Genomic DNA, 21,880 nt, shown 5'->3' on the forward strand with positions numbered 1-21,880 from the left:
TTTTTTTTATAGCTTCAACTTCTTTTTCCCTCTCTCTTTTCATTTTTTTTCTCTCTTTTCATTTTTTTTTCACTCTTTTAATTTTTTTTTTTTTTTGTTTTTATGTCCTCTGTCAAGAAGCTCAGCGCAACCTTGGCAGAGGCAGCCAGAGTATAATAGGCAGCCTGGCTCACCTCCCAGTGGGGACCCCGCGGCCAAGCAGCCAGACACAACAACAGAACAAAGCACAATACGACATTAACCAGACATTACACTTTTTTTCTGACTGTGCAGTAGTTCTGCATTTCATCACCAAGTAAATATGGCGCAGATGTGGGAAACCACCGGTGGCGCCTGAACCTAAATAAAAAAAAAAAAAAAAGGTAAAGTGCAGCCTTTATCAACCCACTGCAGGATGGACGCCTCCTCAACAATTCATGCTGAGGAAAATGGACCATAATCTGCCACGCTGGTCCAGTGCGGGATGGCAGATCGACCGTATTCAGGGGCTTGAACCCCGGTCTATTCAAAGAGCGTGTGCTACTGGACTCCCGCTCCTGACCACTCGGCTACGGAGGCCTCTTGAAACAGCCACGAAATCTGACTTAGAAAAGATAAAATCCTGCGGTTCTCATCCTCCTCTGACGCTAAAGGCAGACTTATCGAACAATTCCTACTCTCTTATACCTTGTTACTCTCAACCAGCCTGACATGCCTTGCACCTTCAGCTCTACATCTGGAGAGAGCAATAATGACATAACTGTGACTGCATATGCCAACACTACCACTGTTTCTGACTGGTCTGTTAACTGTGGTATTTGCTCTAGTGATTACAGAGCTATTACCTTTGTGATTAAGTCTTCCTCTCTAGACACTTCTTTTCCTTTGTAAGACCATCGCCGCTTCTCCCTTAAACGTATATTATGGCTTCGTTTTGATGATGCTCTTCAGTTCTCATTCACCGACTCTATGATGAACTAATTACTCTGCATCTGACTATGCAAAGTATGTCCAGGATGCTTTGTTTAAGGCCTGCTCTCGTCTGTTAAGAGGAAAGTGCTGGCTAAACATCCAACACCGTGTAGTCACGACTTCATCTTACGCCGTCATGTGTTTCGTGCTCGTCGGTCCTTCCAACGACACCGTACGAGTTGGCCAACCGCAGAAGTTTGAGCAGCTAAAAAATGAGTATCGCAACCTCAAAAGGCAATATGCCAAGGCCATAAAGGACAGTAAAAGATCCACTTGGAGAACATTTGTTTTAATCTCAGGTAACTCTGACCCTTGGGGTCTGGTTCATCGTCTCTCTAGAAACAAGGTTTACCCTCCAGAAATTTACCAGTGTGTTGATTATCACAATGATGAAACTCTGACTTGGACTAGCACTGTCAATGCCATCCTTGATGCACTTCTTCCCTCAGATGATCCCTGCTGTGATCTTCCTATTCACCAACAAATTAGATCTCTCAACAGTGCCTATCTTACTTCTGAATCTACTCCCTGCCTCAGCCAGACAGAGGTTGATTTGGCAATCTCCAAAATCAATAATAATAGCTGTCCTGGAATCGATAACCTCGAGGGCATTTTTATTAAGCGACTACAAAAACTATATCTATCTGTCTTTGTCACAATGAATTATAAATGCTTGAACGAGGCAACTTTTCCTGTCCTTTGGAAGACCGCATTGTTAAAATTAATTCCCAAACCTGGTACTTCTATCTCTGCTAAGGCCTATCGTCCTATTGCGTTATTGTCCAGCTTAGATAAAACTCTTGAGCGACTTATTGCTGCCCGTCTAGATTGTCTACTTCCTGAACGCTCATTAAAGTCCTCTGACAAGTTTGGCTTTCGTCCAGGCCGTGGAACTGAGGAGGCCTTGGTTTAAATTCTCTCCAGAGTAAACAACTGCACTTTTAAGTATGCTATGGCTGTTTTCGTAGATTTTTTTTGAGCCTTTGAATCCCTTTGGTGGGACAGTTTCTTTGCTCGCCTCAGGGCTGCTCGATGCTCCTCACAACTCTACAACTTAACCTGCAGCTACTTTCTCCATCGTTCTGTACAAGTCATTTCTGGAACTCCGCAACTTAGTCGTTCTGTCTTTCGAGGATGCCACAAGGTGCGGTGCTTGGTCCACTCGTCTGGGATTTGGTTCTAGATGAGTGGCTTCTCCCTTCAACTCCCAATGCTTCTAAAATAGCATATGCCGATGATCTAACCCTTCTTGTCCTTGGTAATTCTCGTGCTTCTTTGGAAAGTACTGCCAGTAGCACTATGAATGATCTGTGCTCTTGGTCCGCTATTAATAAACTTACCATTTCTCCTAACAAGACTAAGCTTCTTTATCTTAAGGGCAACCTTAACATTTTCAGGCCTCCGATTGTTAAACTTTTTAGTCGTTCTCTCTCCATTGTTGACTCGCATAAATATTTGGGTATTATTCTAGATCGTAAGTTAAATTTCCAGAAACATATCTTGCACCTTCATGATAAAATAGCGAAGTATACATCTATGCTTGTCCGTCTTCCGCATCGATGCTGGGGTATTAACCATCAATCCCTTCGTCTTTTGTACAAAGTGGTGTTTGTTCCAATTTGTACCTATGGCGCTGGCGCCTGGTTTTAGTATACTAAGAAGATTTCCACCCAAAAGAAACTCTCCTCTATCGAAAGACGTATGCTCTTAATGATGAGTCGTACCTGTCGCCTGTCGCAATGTGTCGACAGCTGCACTCCAGGTTTTAAACGGTTGCCTACCTCTGGATCTCCAAATCACCTATCGTGGTTTTTGCTTTTGCTATTACCTTAGACATGCCATTCCAGTTGACTTTTTAGACTTCACTGTTAATATCCACTGCGATCCTAAAACCGAAAAAACTCGTTGCTGGAACCAACTGGTTCAACTCTGGCAAGATGGGTGGTCTTCTTTTCCAGAAGGTATGGTCACAAGAAAGTTTATTCCATTTGTGTCCTTTGCCTTACAAAAGTCTATTCTAAAATGGTTCAGTCCGAGTCTCGGCACTATTTTACTTCTAACTGGTCATGGGTCCCTTCATGATAAACTTGCTATGTTTAACCTGTCTGATTCACCTCTCTGTAACTGTGGCAGCCCAGAAGACTGGCAGCATGTTATTTTCACCTGTCCATATTACTTGGATCTTCGTCATCCTCTGTGTCAACCATTCTGCCCAGGCAATGAGTCTTCTCTCTTGGACTCCAAAGAAAAATTTCATCTTCTGCAAGATTTTGCACATAAAGCCTTTGCCAAACGTGGATAAATCATCAGTAGTGCCCCAATTTCAAGTTGTTATTTTGTTATTTGGTTTTTAGGAGCATTAGCAACTAAGGCCATATTGGTCCGGGAATATGCGATGGTTATTCCCTGACCTTTCCGCATCTGGTGGTGACGGGCTCGAACCCCGATCTAATCAAGAAGCGTGTGCTACGCACTGCTGGTCCTTCCTACCTGGCTACAGAAGCGCCTCTCAATTTCAGGAACTACTCCTATTCCAGCTCTACTTCCAGTCCAGACTAGCATCTCTATCATCGCCATCTCGTGATACCACCATCGTCACTACCACCATTATTTTTTTTTAGCTCAAGTACCATCTTCGACTTGGACAGTTTAACAAACGCGTATGACGCCGAATGACATCACTGTGTCTTTTTGACTTCTATTTCATGCTAACCTCAGGGCTGGTCCTGAGACGAGGTCCTCATCTGCTGGCACCACCTTACACTGGTGCACGATGATTTTTTTTTAATTTCTTTTTTTTTTTGTTTTTATTATTATTATTTTTTATTATTTTTTCCATTTGATTAACTTATTTTTATCTTTAATTTTTCTGATTATTTTTTTATTTATTTATTTTTTAAATTTATTGTTAAATTTAATTTTATTTGCCCATATTTTGAATTATTTCAACATTCAGTACGTGACGCTCGAAGTTTTTAGCGATTTGGGCTCAGTTGTGGCCCGCCTCCTCGCGGCTAAGACGGGTATCAGGACGCACCACTCTAGTGCTTGTTGCTTCCTGATAGCAAAGCGGCCAGAAACAACTGAACAGCGTAACAAACACATACACGGCACCAACATAGCATTAGACACATTTCTGGCCTTTCTGCAGAGTTTTTGTAACATCACAGTGTACCACGGCGGAGTTGAACTAGCGTTTGGGAGCCGCCTTACATAAGATACTATACATGTACATATCTACATAGCTGCTGACTGAAATGCTCGATTAACCCAATGGCATAATGCCACAACCGATGCCAAAGGAGACGTACTAGAAGAATTCATCACCTCTCGTGGACTTGAAATAGCCAAATTACCGGGACAACCAAGTACGTACAGCTCGGGAAATGGGGAGTCTAATCTGGATATCACGCTATTAACCCTTCTCTTGTCAATAGACTAACGCACTGGCAAGTACACGACACTGCCACCACCAGTGATCATCGACTAATAACATATAGCATTGAAAACAGTACCTCTACTCGTTTGATGTATGTTCACGATACCATAAATTTCTCTACTAGAACTGCCAAATGGGATACATTTGAGAACATTATCCGAGATGCTCTTCACCACCATTCAGCTGAGCGCTTTCGAACCATGAATAGCCACCACAAAACTAATTTCCTGCAAGAATTAGTCCATAAAGCATCACGTGCCTCGATGAAAAAATGTACCCGACATCCAAAATCAGTTTCCTGGTGGTCAGAAGAATTAACAGATCTCCACTCCTCACTCTAGCGTCCAAGAAAAGAGTTCAAAGAAAACGAAGAACACACCACCGCAAACAGCAGCACAGTATGAGGAAATATACAATACAATCCTGAGAGAATACACGAACAAAATTTATCACGCTAAGCAAAGTTCCTAGCGTGCCCTCGTGAAGACGGAAGGTAATAAAAACCCTTGGGATTTGGTTCACAAACTCATAAGGAACAAAGTAGGGTCCGCGAATATTACAAATGCTATCCGTTCTGAGGGCTTCTCGGAGACGTTTTCCTGGGAAGAAACAATGAACAAGATTCTAGATGGAATTATCTACCAAGACAGTCCTGATCGTGACACCGAAGTACACAGAAACGTCATCACTGAGAATCAAGTCTACTCGCCCTCGGTCACAGAAGAGGAGGTTCCATTAGCCATAAATAAAACCAAAAATAGAAAAGCTCCCGGACTGGACCTCATCGAGGGTATTCCGTCAAACACCTTTGGTCTGTTTCACGTGTCTTAATGAAGGCACGTGCTATTCAACACGTGTCTTAATGAAGGCTCCTTTCCTACACGTTGCAAACACGCCAACCTCAGGCTTTTACCCAAAGATCCAAATCGTCCCACTGGTACAGCCAAAGCATACCGTCCAATTAATCTATTACCAATATTAGAAAAAGTATTTGAGAGGTTACTTCTCACCCATTATCATACTGTCTATGAAACCAAAGTACCCCACACTCCAGTTTGGCTTCAAGCAGGAGTGCTCAACTATTGATGCACTACTGAAAACCACTCAGCTAGCTGATAATTCTGATGCCCGTTAGGTACTGGCGCTTTTTATAGATTTTAAGGAAGCTTTTGACACCGTCAGGTGGCCAGGGATCCTGTGGCGAGCTAGATTATCTGGCTGCTCCTTCAACATCTTCAAATCTTCTTACAGATTACTTCTCTAACAGAAACGTTACCATGAAAACAAAATTTTCATAGTATCACCCGCCAACTCGCCAGAGGCTGCCCGCAGGGCTATGTTCTGGGGTCGCCTGTTTGGAATATAATTTTGGATGAATAGCTTCTGCAGGACTTCCCCCATACCACACATATTTCATATGCAGAAGACATGGTTATCTTTGTTGAGGGCCCTACTCGTGCAGCCATTGAGACAAGAGCCAACAGAGTCCTGAAACCGACCGGGCTAGCCGGGTGGATAAAGTGCCTGCCTGGCAACCCAAAGGTCGCGGGTTCGATTCCCGCCTTGGGCTTGGATCAAAGTACTGGAAAAACCTTGGGAGGTGCATTATGGCCACAGAAGCCTATGCGCCAACAACTACCAAAAAAAAAAAAAAAAAAAAAAAAAAAAACAGTCTTGAATTCCCTGTCGGTTTGGGCTGAAGAGAATAAGCCGGAAATCTCTACAGATAAAAATAGAACCCTACTCTCAAAGGACAACTTGACATCAACAGACCGCCAACCATTCGTTTTAAAGTGACATGCACTCAAGAATCAACGTTCGTTCTAATATTAGGTGTTATCCTAGATGATCGCAACTTTCATGCTCCATCTAAAGTCTATGAAAGAGAAGGCCAAAAATTATATCAATATAATTTGCTCACTTCACCTGTAAAGACTGGGGTCTTAAGGGACCTGAACACCACCTTCTTTATTCAGCTATTTTTGTACCGTTCGTAACATATGGCGCTGCCGTATGGTTCCATCGTTTGTCCATCATCAGCACTAGAAACGTTATTCTGCAGATACAACGGTTGATGTTATTAAAAATGACTCGGGCTTGTAGAACGACATAAACAGTAGCACTACAAGTACTAACAGGCTGTATCCCCCTTGACCTTCAAGAGTGCTTCATAGGGCTTTCACATGCTATCAGAAAGAACAAAGAAAGTGAATTCCTGGGGATAAAAATATTGTCAATGCAGATCTGAAACAAGAACTCCGGCGTACTTGGCAGGAACTTGTTTCCCTCTGGCAAATCCGTTGGGATGATTCCACCAAAGACAGTACTACCAAGATATTTCTACCCAGTGTCTCCTACCTCAACAAACAAAGAATTGGCTGGTTCTTCCCTAATTTACTTACCACCTTTCTTCTGACTGGACATGGGTCATTCAAAAAGCGACTTCAGGGCTTTCGGCTTGAAAACGATGTCCATCGTGTATGTGGAGAACTGGAGAACTGGCACCACGTAATGCACTCGTGTAACATCTACCTAGACCTACGTAATCAACTGTTATTGGATATAAATTTAACCACACTCAGCCCGGAAAGCAACTTGTTAAAATCAAAAGAAGCGTTTTTAGCTTTTAGCAGATATGCCTCAGCAGTCTTCAAAAGCGTTGGTATCATCTAGCGACGTCTGACCCCACAACGTAGATATCCAGACCAGACGTTTCTGAAACCGCTATAATCTCTGCTCTTCCCTCATCACCGGCCACTATCAGAACTGAATGAACACCCAACTGGACATCTTCCTCGTAAGAATGACGACACTGAACTGATAGCAATCAACCCAGACCACTTCCCAAACTTTGCAGTGCTCCCTTGTTCTGCAAGCTGTCTTCCTTTCCCTGGCCTTCAGTGGGCTCCCAGACCAGGGGTGATTCCTACTTCTCCCTTCCCACCTCTTCTTTCCTCATCCTCCTCCTTTTGCCTACTTTGATTCCACCACTTGTACTATCTTCCTCACTCTCTTCCCTCCCCCTTTTTATTTGGTCTGTTCCAGAAAGCTCAGGTGACCCTGTCGGAGATCACCCAGAGCATGACAGCAGCCTGGCTCATCTCCCAGTGGTGTTGGCGGGCAATGTAGGGTCCTACTAGGGGGCCTTGCGGTCAAGTAGCCAGAGACACAACAACAGAATATAACACAATATTGCATAAACCAGACACTACACTTTTTTCTGGCTTATGCAGTAGTTCTGCATTTCATCATAGAGTACATACGGCGCAGATGTGGGAAACCAGAGGTGGCGCCCAACCCTAAATACTATGCCACTATTAGACAGAGATGTAAATTTTACACTGGCTGTTTCTTTTCATTCGAGTTGTAGAACTCCACCGTGCCTTTTCACAATTGAAAAGAGTTCTGCGCAACCATTGTCCACAAAACAATGAAAACCTTAAACTTCAAAGGAGTATCCTTAAACAGTCAAAGCAGAAATGTAACATTTAACGCTGATGTGGATTATTAAGATTTAATGAACCAAGGACTTTATTTACATCTGAACAGCTATTAGCACCTTGTATGTAGGTTGTTAGCGGCAGACCACAAATTGCCGGACATGTAGTTATACAAGTAGATTAACGTACGACAAAACTAAACGATGATACTTCTATCAACGTTCGTTTCAAATACCTTCCGTAATTGAGGTATCTCGTGACTGTAGGTATGCAGGCCGTATGACCTATATCGGCTTAGCCCTTCCCATCACGAAATAAGAGTCGCACGTCAGACTGACTGTCTAGACGAAAAACACTATCATTTTGATAACTTGCTTGCCTCTCCCCTAATTTAACTTTCTGGTGTCCCCTAAAAGAGTTCCAAAAGCTGTACTGTGGGCTGACACAGTTCGAAATGTTACTATTTTTTATTGTTTTCATTTTCCGGAGTAGGATACAAAAAATAGTTGTTTCTGGAAACTTGAGGAAGTTCTCGGAATATTTTAGCAATTACTGAAATACAAGCAACGTATTAACTCTCTCACTAACAAACACATGCGGGTACTTCTTCACTTAGCTTAAATGACAGCGCCCCCTGACGCATGTTGAAGAAGCTGTTCGCGTACGAAACTTCGTAATTAAAAAACATGAAGGTGACCTGAAATGCTGTACTTAAAATAGATTTAATTATGAAATTCTTTACTTTTTTCCCTTTACTTCGGACAGTGTAAGGTAGAAGGAAGATGAACGCGCTGTCTTAAGTTGTGTATATTATTATTCCACTTGGTGCACAGGTACTAGAAAGCCTTCTTTATCTCACATGAGCAGTTTTAGGGTAGGAAAAAAGTAGTTCTTTTTTCTTCCTATCTTTTTCTTCTTCTTTTATCTCCTTCTTCTTAGAGGAAAACAAAAATTGGAAGGAAAATTTAGGCCATCAGTAGCCGGTGTTAATGTTGGAGTTCGTGCTACGAATTGTTTAGAGAAATTTGCATAATTAATTTTCCCCATGTTAGCGTGCCGAACAGAGTTTAGGGTGTCATAGAGTTGATGCTTAGCTGCGTTCACCGGCAAGTTTCGTCAAATATAACGCCGTAGTAAGTCAAGATCCCTTCCGAAGTATGTACGTGAGGATCATGTTAATGTCGGAAACACTTTAGGAGTATTATCAGAGAACGATAAGAAAAATACGGAAAAAGAAAACCTCATTGAACTTCTAACAAGAGTTGTATAGCTATAAACAATCGTTAAGGTGAAAAAATCGAGCCCGTTATTCACATTTAAGCAAGAACGTGTTCGAATTTATTGAATTTTAAACAAAAGGTATTTGTATTTCTTAATTTTGTTTTATTCTCTAACAATATTTAGGCGAGGAAGCGTCCCCTTACGAATTTATGAGAAACTTCAAGATAATACCTTATTCTAATATGCAACAAACGGATATAATTTTTGTTGTTTTTATATTGAGTCCGTACAGAAAATGAAAAAATCTCAAATTCTGGTTGGGAAAAGGAGTGTGCAATTCGAGACCGACTAACTCGGCCACGGCTTCAATGATAATGTTGCGGCCGCCGAAGCCGAGCGATCAGGCGCGCGGTTGCAAAAGTACACGTGCCTTGAGTAACTGGGGTTCAAGCCCGTGACTACTAAATATGGTACTGTTCCTTGTATTCTGTCTATCTTGTGAACTCCTCTAACCGTTTGGTCGTCCCACAATATAAACAGAAAATTTATTTATTCATTTATTTATTATAAATAAGTTTTTCAAAGAATTCTTCCCATCTTGATAGGATTCTACAACAATCGTAACTACTGTGCTACCTGACAGGATAATGTATTAATCAGTAGCTTAACTGCACGACATAGTTCTGAGATAGAGAACAGAGATTTGAACTTCAATTTTATTATTATAAATTAGGAAATTTCTTAGAGCAAATTAGGTCCCCGAAGAGTGACACATAATTGTGGTATTACTATCATTACACAATCAAATTCCCAACAATTATGCATATATAGACCAGTTCTAATCAATGACACATTGTAATCAATAAGCTCTGAGTGTGAGTGCGCAAAGATTACTAGTAGAGCTTTTTCGCTTTAAACAGCGAATACAGAGTGAAGCAACAAAGCGAACAACATTCTTGAGCTCACAGTTCAAACTATCTGTCTGGTGGCCCAGATCTGAAGTAGTTAGAGAACAAACTGCGTGCATAGTCTGCTGTAGACACTACCCCATTATCAAAAGTCTCAAGTGGTCTCTGAGCAAACCATTGGCCAACTTCTTCATGGATATCATGCGTGTTGGCAGCGCGAGGTTATTTTCAGTGATTTTTGGATATTGTGTTACGGATTATGTAATATTTGTCCACGAATATGGATCAGAAATATTTGATGGAAGTTATCAAGTTGATTTTTAAAACTTTTAAAACTCTTTCGCATACGTTTCTGCTTGACCTTGACAAAAGTATTTGGATTAAGTTCTACTAGAAGTTTTTCCAAGAATTATCAATGGGTTGCGTTATTTTCAGACTACACCACTGATATGGAAACCAAGAAAACGTCTGAGCGCCACCTGGCGTTGAATATTAATTATGCCAGTGGTGTCCCTTTTACTCCATATCAAGGTGTGCCTCACGTTGGTGTTGTGATCCCCGCATGTTTCCCCATATCTCATCCGTTTGATTACGCGAGTACTGTCGATTTGCACGTGCACCCAGTATCCTTCCGTTGTGGAGGGGGGGTAGCTAATTTAATTAAGCTTTATTAAGTCCCAAGTTGGGTAATTGGCGTCAGTACGTTATCCGAGAGCGATCTAATGTCCTGTTTCTATCGATTCAACACAAACCAGGAGAGAGAGAGAGAGAGAGAGAGAGAGTGTGTGTGTGTGGTGGGGTAGGGTGGAGGAATACGCACACATACAGGCTTGTAATTGGCCTTTTAATTAATTGTCGCATCTAGTCGTAATTATATGTAGAGCGGTTATTTGAGGAATGTTGAGATATGTGATTTCGTATTTGTAATAAAGCCACAGATATGAGACGAAAAGTTTGTTCTACAATGCAGCTAATTTGGCGAGTGTACAAAACGAATTACGATCATTCGCAGCTTTCATAACTTTGGGACAGTAATTTGGCGTTTCCTGAATGTAAAATGCAACTTCCGATGCCATTGTAGCTGGAACCCTATAAAGAACTGATTGGAGCGCGATAATTCTTAGAGAAGGGTACCCCTTAATTAGGGAAACCAACCGGCACTCTATTAACAGAAATGTGTTAAATTGTGATTTGTTCCTGATGCTGATTACACAACAATAAATTACTAGAAAGATTAAAATATTGATTGGCAAGTAATAATCAGCTTATTGTCCGCGAAGAGTAGGAAAATTAGCGAATGCATTATGCTAACAATGTAGGGCAAGTAGAGACAAGGATAGCCATTAATTATAAAATTAATAAGCCAGAAGAATCTATCTGCGAGCATTTCCTGTGGTGTCTTTCAATGGTGGACGACGTGGGATGCGTGCAGAACTTTAATTGTACCCTGCTTTTATTTCGGAACAATATTTTAATTTATTCGTTAATTTAGAAAGCTTCATGTTAGTGAAAAATAACAACTGAAACAGCAGGACTTATAATCTTGTCCTATAATGGGTTAAACAAACTGATGATCCGTGACTTGAGTTACTCCAGGATGCATTACAAGTAAAGAAAGAGATTCATACCATCTTTAAACATGTTTTGGAACTTATTAAGTTCAGAAAACAACGAGGAATTCCAGAGGTCACATCGCAGGTAAATTACTGTAGTGGTTTTAAGTGTTACACGGTATGTTATCAATATTAGTATTAAACACGTAGTGCAAGGAATCCACACGATTTTGCTGCACTGACAAAAAAATAATAATAATAAAAATAAATAAATAATATGAAATAAAATGCAAAGGTGGATAAGAAAATAGATAAATTATGAACTCCTGACATAGGTAACTATTCAGTTGACCTTGAATTTCTTCAAATTTCCAGCCTCAGCTACCTGCAGAGGCAATTTGTTCCAGTAATTAACAACTCCCTGGCTAAAAGAGAACTTTGTACAATCTAGTGCAAACCTCTTCCGTTGTAATCTGAATTTATGGCTCCTAGTTCTCGAATTACTTATAACAGTGAAAATTTCGCCTTCATTCATTTTAATAATCCCTCTTAAGACCTCATATACCTCAATCATGTCCCTTCTAAGGTGTTTGGTTGCCAAGCTCAATAGCCCATATTACTGCAATCTTCCTTCAACGGACGTCCTTTTGCCATTTTCATGATGCGAATTGACCATCTTTGGACCCTTTCAAGAAGCTTTACTTCTTTTTTTGGATGAGGTCTCTATACCTGGACACAGTGTTCCAAGAGAGTGTTCGTACATTTGTTTTATACACTGGGATTATAACCACTCTACCTATATAGGCTATTGTTCAATAACTCATCAATAGGACACCGTAGACTTTCCAGGCCGCCTGGCTACGTTGCTCGGAGAACTCCATATCCGCCCGTATTGTAACTTCCAAGTTCCCTTTCTTCTTCCACTGTTTTCATTCAATCCCAGAAAGTGTATAAGTTATTTTGGGGTTGCTATTCCCTAAGTATATAAGGTATAAGGTATAAGGTATGTTAGTGTCTAACGGCTCCTGGGATTTCTCCCATCTCCGCGGGTGTACATTGTATCGGGGCCAGAGATTTGAAGTGTGTGGGGGTCATGTGCTGTGTATTGTGTTGTGCCCTTTGTTCCTCCGGTCTATTAGCCGCCGAGCCCCTAGTGGGACCCGACGTTACCACACCATGCCACGGGGAGGCTGACCGGGTGTACCACTGTAGCTAGAGTACTCTGGCGGGTCCTGCCACCTACTTTCCTGGGATTTCAGTGGCTAGGGCCAGATTTGAGAATGAGATGATCGCTGTTTCTTGAGCAACGGTTGTAATCATCCCCGTTCTCCGCTAGGGGGATGATTGTGTCCGGCTGTCTGTATGATATGCTCCGTAAACTTTTCTTGTTTTGTGTGTTTTTTATTTAAAGTATTAAGTTCCTATTAGTGCCACCACATAAGGATAGGCCCTTGGACTGCCAGGTGCAAGTACTGTATTATTTGAACGGACAACAGATAAGTATTAAATGAATTTCTGCATGTTCATTCCGCTACTCCATACAAGCGCTTTCAGCCATTATCTTGTAGTTCAACTTATACATGTGTCCAACAGACACTTGACCTTGACCAGGCATTAGAGTTTTGCCTAGCCGCTCTGTTCTTCCCTCCCTACTTAGTCCCCTGCTCCCTGTGGATTTCACTGCAGGGCAACTAAGGCGACCGGCTGGTCACAGTGCCTATTGCTTGCTAAACCACAACTGTGGTGATATTAAATTATCTAGTAAAACTACAGTAACTGAATTCAATATGCCAAATACTACCTCCTGTCAAAATTCTAACGTCTGCACCATCTGTGGGACCAGCTCTGACCCCATTGTCCAATGTATTGAGTGCAAACAATTAATATGCAATGACTGTACACATTCTGACCTGAAAAAATTAAATAAAAGTCGGCGGAAATCATTCTGTTGTGATAGATGTCGACTCAGAAATTCTCAGAAAAGCCCTATAACTGTTGCAACGCCAAACAGCACGGAACCTGAGTCACTTTCCTCCTCTTCGGCTAACAAAGTTGAAATGCCGTACTCTAGTACATTTGAGACAAATATCATGCCAATAACTAGAAATACCGACTCTGAATCGTACATGGATGAAGCCTCTAATCCTTCTTTGTTGTCGCATCAAATCTCAGATGCATCAACTCAAACATCTGTGCTGTCAGAAGATCTCAGCGCTAACTCCTTCCTTACGGAAACTCTGAATCCAACCTTTGGTATTCTGCAATCAACTGAATTCCAGGAACTACTCTTTAACACTATGCAGAAAATCCTCATTCAAACTCATCTAATCAGTGCACCTCATACTGCAAACTCTGAAATTCTCCTGGATTCTAATACACTCAATGAAGGAAACAGCGAGCTATACACGGAGATTTGTGGTATAAAAACAATATTAGCTAATCAACAGGCTGAAATTTCTGACATTAACGCCCAAATTAAAAATCTCACATCAGTTATGTCTTGCCACTTAAGGGAAGCTAGGAAGAATTCTGAACCTACTCTCGACACCAATGGGCTCAAAGTGAATACGAATTCTTCATTAACTGACGATGCCCTCAGTACTGAGACCAGATCTTCACCTTCCACCGGCCTCAATAGTTCTACTGCTGCAAATATTAACTTGCCCAAGCCTGCTAACATTCATGATTCAAGTCATTCAACTGAGCAATTTATTGCCAAACAGACTCTGTTAGATGATTCTTCTGATGTAAATAGAACCACTCCTCCCACCTACTCTCCTCTGCGGAACAGTTCTGTCTGTACTTCTATTTCACAAGCTCAGAGTCACCAAGCGGAATCCTCTTCAACATCAGTTAAGGCAACATATGCAAAAATAACTGCTGCCATATCTAATGAGGTCTGCAAACCTGTCTGTAGATCTGCCGCCAAAGTGAGTAAACCTGTTTCTGATTGCCAGTCTCAAATATCGCACCAAAGATCAAAACAGAACAAACCGTCAGAAAATATTAAAGCATCTATATCTCAAGGTACTTTCTCCAAGCTTCCAGCCATAACTCATCAAACACAGAATGTAACTACTGCAGAAAAATCTCAGTTACTCAAACACAAGTATAATATCACAATTATTCCCACAAAAGACCGAATTTTTCTTTCTAGACTTGGACCCTCCACTAAATCTGAAGATCTTATCAACCTAATTAAAGAAGAATATGGTTTCGGAGTAGATGTCCGTTCTCTGAAGACACGATGTCCCGCCTACTCATCTTTTATAATAACATGCCTTCCATCACAAACAGAAAAAAGTGTTGAATCTAAGATCCCTTTTATCAGGGGCTCTAGTAAAACGCTTCACGGACAGACCATCAAGGGAGTCCAAAATCTCCTCTCCACCGGCATAGCAATCAGATACCCTGCTATCTACACATACTACGTTCTCCTCTCGTCATAGAATCCCCAGATCCCAACTGTTCAGTGTTTACCTTCAGAATTGCAGGAGTATAATTAGCAACCTAAACCACTTCAGAGCAATCCAAGGCTCACATATTTACGACATTTACCTGCTCACTGAAACCTGGCTCTCCATAAATATTGATGATCAGGAGATTATAGATGGACAATATACAATCCATAGAAAGGACAGAGGATCTCGTGGAGGCGGAGTAGCTATTATACATTCTAACCATATACTCTGTGAAACTGCATCAAATTTCACAAATATTGAATCAGTATACTGCCTTCTTCATCTTGGCAAGTTAAAGGTTTTAATAGTATTGCTTTATTTTCCACCTCCCTTAACTAATATAGACCTCCAGTACTTAGAAAGCTCGCTGGAATCAATCTTCCCACTAATTCAATCTGCCGACATAGCAATGGTTTTGGGTGACTTTAACTGTCAAATGGCCAATTTAGAATCTTCTTCTCCATCACTGCAGACTAGGGCTCTCTTTAATATGCTTCACAGCTATGGTCTGGAACAAATTTGCAACTTTCCAACCAGAGAAAATGCCTACCTCGACCTAATATTTTCCTCTACTCATATAGATGTTCACACCGACAACCCCATATTTCACTCGGATCATTCACCAATTACTTTTGACATCACAGTGACTTCTCATAACTTCAAATGCAGCTCCCGTACTCCTCGATTCAATTTCAGAAAGGCTGACTGGCCTCTGCTCAACCTAGCTCTAAGAAACGTAGACAAGCAGCTCGCTGACGCTATGGATGACATCGATGTGCTCACCAACAACCTGATTAACTGTGTCCATTCAGTTATATCTGACATTGTTCCTCAATCCCATCTTACCGCACGCTCTACCTACCCGCACTGGTATAATAGTGAACTAATACGTAAAATTAAATCCAAAGAATTCTATAGAAACAAATATAAGCAAACAGGTGACAGTCAATACTATGAAATATTCAGCCAACTCCGCAAAGAAGTGAAAACTCTCATATTAAACTCCTACAACATGTATACAGAGTCAGTTCAGGATAGTCTGCTTACTCACAGAGATATCAAACCATTCTGGAATTTCATGAAGCATAAGAATATAACCAGCAGAAAGTTACAACTCCGAAACGCAGATGGAATTCTCTTATCTAACGAATTCAGTATTGCTCAAGAGTTTGCCAAACACTTTTCTAGAATTCAAACAAATGATACATTGAGACCTGCCTCATTTCCTGACTTCACACCTGTTAAAGATGATATCCTCATTAATCTCTTTATCACTGATGAAGATTTAAACTCGGCATTAAAAAGCATGAAAAATGACTATACTAGAGGCCCAGATGACATTCCAGGCCTATTTTGGAAAAGGACTGTCACTACATTGAAACCCCTCATACTGCGGATCTTCAACCTGTCTCTCAGGCTGGGGAAGTATCCTAATCACTTTAAGCAGGTCAATATAGTTCCTATTTTCAAAAAAGGTGATAAAAATGACGTATGCGATTACAGACCCATAACCTTGCAAAACAGCCTGGCTAAACTCTTCGACACAGCAGTGCACAAACATCTCTTCGAATTCTTCAAGCCTTTTATCGATCAGAATCAACATGGTTTCTGCAGTGGCAAGTCAGTAGTCACAAATTTACTTCCTTTCTGGCAATACACCTCTGAAGCTCTTGATAACCACCTACAAGTTGATGCAGTCTACACAGACATATCTAAGGCATTTGATAAAGTCCCGCACGAACAACTTCTGGAAAAACTTAAGCTGTATGGCATCCGTGACCCTTTGCTCTCATGGCTACGCAGCTATATTACGCATCGTTCTTTGAGCGTTATCATCGATCAAGTGAACTCAGACTGTTTTATACCACTAAGCGGAGTACCACAAGGCTCTCCCTTAGGTCCTCTTCTCTTCATTGTTTTCGTAAATGATCTTCCTTCTTTCATCTACACCTCCAATGTTCAAGTTGCTCTCTATGCAGATGATCTTAAGATCTACTCAGCAGTGAAGGAGACTACCGATTCTCAACAACTTCAATGTGCTCTCAATAAATTCTCTCTGTGGCTATCTCTGAATGGCTTGTCTGCTAACCCCTCGAAGTGCAAAGTTATCTCTTTCTCATCTTGCAGATCTCCACAACTAATGAATACGGAGTATAGTATTAACTCTGTGATCATCGAAAGGTGTGACCAAGTTAACGACTTAGGGATTCTCTTTTCCAGCAGTGCTAAATTCGATGCACATGTCCTTAAAATCACCAGCAAAGCATTCAAAACACTGGGATTCATCAAACGGAACACATACAAGTTCAAAAACTACAGATATGCGGTTATCCTTTATAAAACTATTGTACTGCCAATCCTTGAATTCAGTTCACCCATCTGGAATCCTCACACAAAGACTTTAACTAACAAAATTGAAGCAGTCCAAAAAAACTTTATCCGTTACCTTACGTACCGCAATCCTCTATTCTATCACTCAGTGTATTATGAATCGTTGTGTGATTACTTTCATCTGAGGCCTCTGTGCACTAGAAGAGTTACTGCTGACATCGCCCTTCTAGCCAAAGTAATCACTGGAATTTACGAAGCATCTGATATCCTGAGTAAAATAAACTTCAATGCTCCCTGTAGACAAGTCAGGAACCTTACACCGTTTCGCCTTGACTCTGCCAACACGGACTTAATGAAGTTCAGTCCACTGAACAGAATCAGCAAATCAGCAAATGACTCTCGCATTGACTTCTTTGACAACTCCCAATCACTGATGAACTCCATCCACAAGTTTGCCTCTTCACTTAAACTGCAAAGTGACTAGCTCACATCTAATTATTGTAGCTTATTATTTGTTATATTATTTTTCTATTCTCTAACGGATTAATTATTACTTGTTTTACCGGTAACTTAACTTAATACAATCCTCTTTTGTACATATGCTTTATTGTTTGAATTTGTATCAATGTTTATCGTCCTGTAGGATTTCACATTATTGTTATTATGTTTATTGATCTGATCTCAGATACACTGTTAATGGTTACCTGTTGTGTATCTTTTTATTAATAAAATAAAAAAAAAATAAAATAAAAATAAAATAATTTTAACAGAGCGTAGGGTTGTTCGCTGATAACTTGTTCTACGGCCAAATAGGTCGGGCAGTAATTTTGATGTTTTTAGATTTAGACCTGTGGGGAATGCGTGTGTGTGTATATATAAATATATGTATATACACACACACGCACACACATATATATATATATATAAACTAAATAAAAAAATAAAAAAAAAAAAAAAAACGTTGTGCAAGAGAAAAGTAAGGGAGGAAGGCAGAAGACTGGAGGGTAGGAAACAGAAGAAAGGGGCCAATAGGGAAGATGGCCCCTGATGACAGTGTGGCATGCCCAGTGCCTCACCAGAGAGAGAGGAGTGAAAAAAAATCATTCTGTAAGAGAAAAATAGGGGGGGGGGAGTAAAAGAACGGATGGCAGGAAACAGAAGAAAGAAGCCGAAAAAAAATAAATAAATAAAAAAATAAAATAAAAAATGAGAGAGAGATATACTCCGCAAGATCAGGGTAGGTACAGCTAGCACGGCCAGTTAGTTGGAGCCGACAACTTGCTGGAAATCCAGCAGTGTGAGTGCTGCTATGGTGGATGGGTCATGTTCAGTAAGGTCTAGTTCTGGTGCCGTCATTGGTCATTGGTCATTGGGGCTCCATTTGGTGAGTCTGAGTCGCATCCAGACTGAAGGCTGGTCCAGTAGTCCATCAGAACGAACAGTGGGGGTGGTCAAAACAGGGAGTCCAAGATTGATGGTCAAGTCCAGGGATCGATGCTAGGCCTCTTCTTGATGAAATGTGTCACATCTGGTCGAGAGAAGTTTGTCCAGAAATCAATGATGAGGAATTTGTCAAGGTATGTGCGGACCCTGTCTTTTATTGCACTGCTGGTCAAGTCTTGTGCAAGTTGGTCCAAGGCGTTAGCATCCATGGCTCAATGATGCGTAGCAACAATTGGCAGTCATGGTTGTTATGACCTATTGAATCGGATACTAAGGTGGTGGTAGCGCTTTCTGCCTGGTAAATAAGTCCATTGCAAATTGAGTCAGAGCTCGGTAAGTTTCTTCATTCTGTAGGGTGAGGTGTTCTTGATTTTGGTAGTTGAAGCGTAGTTTTGTTATTAGGATCCTCCTGAAGTCCTCGTAGATTTCACAGCTGTGGGCAAGGTGCTCCCACGTCTGATCCTCTCCACAGTGGCAGCGGGGTGAGTCTGAAATTCTGAAGTCATGTAGTTTTTTCTGGAAGGAGCCATGTCCAGTGAGGAGGTAGGTAGCATAGAGTCCTGGTGAAAACCAGACAGGTGTGAGGGGGTAGGAGGCCCTGACATCAGGGAGGAATCTTTTGGTGACAGCGCCTTTAGTTGATGCCTGCCATCTTTCTTGCCAGGTGTCTGTTAGATGTTCATTAAGTCTCTTCTTTTCAGCGTTTCTATTATTTGCTGGGTCAGTGGTGAAACCTGCACAAGTAACTGCTCTTCCTTTGGCTATTTGGTAGAGCAACCCAAGTGTAAGACCTTGCATTTGTTTCATTAAAACATAGCTGCTACTTACTAATCATTTCTATAGACTGTTCATGCCATTATGATGGCTCGCTGTTTGGTACTGATCATTAACAACTCTCCTAATCTTTACATCGCCTGAAAATTTTGACATTATGCCTTTATCACTTCATTAATGTCGTTTATGAAAATTAGAAACAATAGTGGTCGAAGAGCCGATGCTTGGGACCTAACTTATGACGTGAAACCAATCTGGACAATATTCATTAATCATAACCTTGTGCCTTCTACACTGCAGCCATCCTGCGGTACATTTTTAGAATTGTAACCAGTAATCCCACCATGTTCCAACTTATGCAATGTTGATTCAGTTTGGTGTGACATAAGTAGCAAAAATGACAGTAGGAGTGTGTTACAGGCCTAATAACTCTAATGAGTACAACGAACAATTGTACAGAAAATAGAATGGGCCAGTAAATCAGATTGTGTGATAATGGGGGATTTTAACTTCGCAGATATAGACTGTAACTTGTGGGTTGGTCACTCGCATACTAGCAAGACTTTTGTGGATTTATTGGATGATTGTTTTCTGCAGCAACATGTTCGAGAGGCAACCAGAGAGGGTAATATTGTTGATCTCATTATCAGCAGTGATTATTCGTGCTTTAAGAATTTGCAGATAAAGGAACCATTAGGTGGCAGCGATCACAGTGTACTGATATGGGATTTATTAAAGATATAATTATAATCAGGGGTAAAGGGAAGGGTTTTTGCTTCCATAACGGTGACTACAGTGGTCTCAGAAAGTTTTTAAATTCTATACGGTAGGATTAACTGATGATATTAGCAACAGCATATTCAAAATGTGAAGCATTCAAAGAATTGATCTTGGAATCTACTACGCTTTTCATACCAACTAAGAAATATTGTTCAAAGTTTAGGCCTAAATGGATGTCAGATGAACTAATGAGACATGTGGCAGAGAAGAAAAATGCATGGGATACGTATAAATTAATGGGTGACACCGAAGTCTGTGATAGATGTAAGCTGGTCTCTAACCAAGTCACAAAGGAGGTTAGGCAGGCAAAGGCAGATTACGAGAAATCTTTGGCAAAGGATGTTAAGAAAAACAGCAAGAACTTCTTTATTTATATAAACTCTAAAATGAAGAGAATGAATCACATTGGACCACTTGATATCGATGGTTCGACTGTTGATGATCTTGCTCAGATAGCTGATAATCTGTATTTTGCATCTACATTCACACATGAGGAGTCATTCAAGGAGGAAATTGCCAGATGTTTATCAAACTCTAACAGGAAGTTAAATGTTTCTGTAATAACTGAGAGCAAAGTGGAGGAGAAATTGTTGAAGTTAAACATGAGAAAGGCACGTGGGATGGATGGATTTTATCCAGTTATATGAAAGGAGGCGGCAAAGGAACTAAGCAAACCCTTAGCCATAATTATGAGAGCATCAGTGGACTCAGGGGAAGTCCCCAAAGACTTAAGATGTGCAAATGTATCCCCAATTCACAAAGGGGGGGGATCTAACGGTGACATGAATAATTACAGACCAGTTAGTTAATATCTGTTCCGGTAAAATAATGGAGTTACTGGTTAAAGATGCATTGCAGGATCATCTAGACAAGACTGCATCAATTATTCAGACACAGCATGGGTTTGTTAAGGGAAAGTCTTGTCTGACAAATTTGATTGGATACTATGGTGTGGTTACAAAGGAACTGGACACAAAATAATTTTGATATCATATATTTGGATTTCAGGAACGCGTTTGATACTGTTGCGCATGGAAGATTACTGTACAAATTGGAGCAGTATGGTATTAAGGGTAGTTGCTACAATGGATAAAATGGTGGTTGAGTTGGAGAAGACAGTGTGTTAATCAATGGACTCTGCTCTTCGTGGACTAATGTTATTAGTGGAGCCCACAGGGTTAGGTGTTGGGCCCACTGTTGTTTTGTACAAATTTGTATAATTATCAATGATATTGATAATTGTAGAAGGTACATCAGACTAATGTCGAAGTTTGCAGATGATACAAAGGTTGGCACCGTTGTTAATGACAGTAATGGCAGTGTGCTACTGCAACAGGATCTAGAAAATTTGGGCAGATGGGCTGAGAAGTTGTAACTGAAGTTAACAGTGAGAAATGCAAAGTACTGTACGTGGGTAGAAGTAACCCGAGAGAAACGTACCAACTGGATGGTACTATACTTAAGGTGGTAGAAAATGAAGTGATTGTGCAGTCAGATAAAAAGTTTTCTGAGCAATGCAGACAGGCTTCCAAAGTAGGTCATGGGGTATTGTCAATGATATACAGGAATTTTGATAGCA

General features: G+C 40.8%; 1 protein-coding gene across 1 annotated transcript in view; it reads right to left on the reverse strand.

Moving 5' to 3' along the window:
- LOC150080056 (uncharacterized) overlaps positions 1-21,880 on the reverse strand; it is a 270,715-nt gene that overhangs the window by 41,075 nt on the left and 207,760 nt on the right. The window lies entirely within an intron of this gene.

This window comes from Mastigoproctus giganteus, chromosome 9, assembly GCF_048544385.1.
Source record: "Mastigoproctus giganteus isolate SK-2022 chromosome 9, ASM4854438v1, whole genome shotgun sequence".
Taxonomy (NCBI): Eukaryota; Metazoa; Arthropoda; class Arachnida; order Uropygi; family Thelyphonidae; genus Mastigoproctus; species Mastigoproctus giganteus.